Source organism: Myotis brandtii, unplaced genomic scaffold, assembly GCF_000412655.1.
Source record: "Myotis brandtii unplaced genomic scaffold, ASM41265v1 scaffold10, whole genome shotgun sequence".
Lineage (NCBI taxonomy): Eukaryota > Metazoa > Chordata > Mammalia > Chiroptera > Vespertilionidae > Myotis > Myotis brandtii.
Window position 1 is genome coordinate 2,928,533 of NW_005353325.1, and position 2,044 is coordinate 2,930,576.

A 2,044-nucleotide genomic window follows, 5' to 3' on the forward strand; every position below is an offset into this window, starting at 1 on the left:
GGGAGGAGGGAGGGGGTAATGTGGGTATAAGGACACATATGTAATATCTTAATCAATAAAAAAATATTAAAAAAAAAAAAGCTCACCCAGTATGTCTTCTAATTTTCTTCTTTTTATTTCTTCTCTTATAAACATTTACTCAACAAATTAAAGAAACGTTTATTAATTTCATACTATGTGCTGATCATTTTGATGTCAGACAGGCTCCTACTCTCACGGCTTTTATTTTAGAGTGGGGTGGGGGAGGGGGGGTTGGAGAGAGAGAGAGAGAAAGAGAGAGAAGAAAACAAATAATTGTTTTAGATCAAGATAAGTGCTATGAAAACAAACAAGGTCACATGAAGAGTGACTGGGTACTATTGTAATTGGGTGATCAGGGAAGGCCTATTCAATAAAGTGCCTCAGGTGACACCAGCTGCAACCCGAGACAAGAAGCCATGTGAGCATACAGAGGAAGAGCAATTGCAAAGGCCCTGAGCTCAGAACCAGCTTAGCAACAGAAAGAATACTAATTACTAATATCAATTATCTTGGAGCGTGAAGATTTATAAGCCAAGGTCTCTGTCCTAAAGGAATTCTGTGACGCAGACAGGCATAGGCAGAAAGAACACGATGCAGAACATAGTAGACACTGCAGTGACCAAAGTATGTACAAAGAGGTGCTAAGGAGGAGGAGTGATTAATTCTCCGGGGGGTGTTTCTGAGAAGGTTTCACAAAGGAGGTAATATAAAGACAGGATTTTGAAAAATGAATAGCGTTGACAAGGCAGGGAAGAGGGTGGGCGGAAGGGCGACAGCACAGCGCACAGGTGCAAGTGTGTTTCTTAATGATGGACGCTACAATAGACGCCCAGCCACGAAGGGTCTTGTATTCTGTGCACGATGGGAACGACCAAAAGGCTCTAAGGAAGGAACCTCAGGACTGGGTTTGTGCCCGAGATGGATCACCATAGGCTCTCGCTTAACTACATCTGTGGGGAAATACATTTGGGGCAGTTCTAGGGGCAATGATAGACGAAATGAAGATAGTGGCAGAGGCGCTGGAAAAGAGAGAAGAAATCCGGAGAGGCTGTTAGGAGTTGCTGCCACAAACGGGTAGGGCTAAGTCGCCAATAACTTTAAGTATCTGGCTCCCAGCAGGCACTCCATATTTGTAGGATGAGTAAAGGAATGCATGGTGGCTGGAGGTGGCCGCATGATGTCTTAGGAGCAGAAGGCAGAAGGCCCACATTCAAATATAAACTCTTCCATTAGTGGGGAACATCTGAGTGCTTCAGCTCCTTTTTAGATGTGTTGCTTTAATCCTAAAACCCCATGAGGTAGGCGTTACTTCCATTTTTCCGATAAGAAACACCTGCGGCTCAGACAGCTGATGCTCGAGGTTCTAGAACAGCGGTTCTCAACCTTGGCTGCACATTAGAATCGCCTGGGAATCTTTTTAAAATCCTGATTTCTGGGCCTCATCCTCCGGAAATTCTGTTTCTTAAATTTCCGGAGGATGAGGCCCAGAAATCAGGATTTTAAAAAGATTCCCAGGTGATTCTAATGTGCAGCCAAGGTTGAGAACCGCTGTTCTAGAACCTCGAGCATCAGCTGTCTGAGCCGCAGGTGTTTCTTATCGGAAAAATGGAAGTAACGCCTACCTCATGGGGTTTTAGGATTAAAGCAACACATCTAAAAAGGAGCTGAAGCACTCAGATTCCTCTCTGTAAAAAATCAATAAAATGTATTTTTAAAAAAAAGATTCCCAGGTGATTCTAATGTGCAGCCAAGGTTGAGAACCACTGAACTAGACTCAAAACAGACTGACAGCCAGCCAAGTGCGCATGCGTGACAATGTCTCCTTCACACCGCTGAGCCTAGGCCCTAGGCTCAAAGAAGGAAAGGAATTACGTCGTCTAAACACAGACATCTACGAAAAGTCGGTAACTCTCGACAAGGGGGCTGAAGGGGGTTCCAGAACTTTCCTGCCAGCCGGTCACTAGAAGATCAGAGCGGTGCGTCACAACAGCCCGAAGCCAAGCCGTGACCCGCGACCCAGGAA

The 2,044-nt window shown here is 45.0% G+C and overlaps 1 protein-coding gene across 1 annotated transcript in view; it reads left to right on the plus strand.

Annotated features, from left to right (window-relative positions):
* The first annotated feature begins 1,978 nt into the window (after positions 1-1,978).
* OCIAD1 (OCIA domain containing 1) overlaps positions 1,979-2,044 on the plus strand; it is a 22,080-nt gene continuing 22,014 nt past the window's right edge. The window contains exon 1 of the mRNA XM_014534455.1: positions 1,979-1,997. The gene's annotated coding sequence lies outside the window, so the exon portion shown is untranslated. The remainder of the gene's footprint in view (positions 1,998-2,044) is intronic.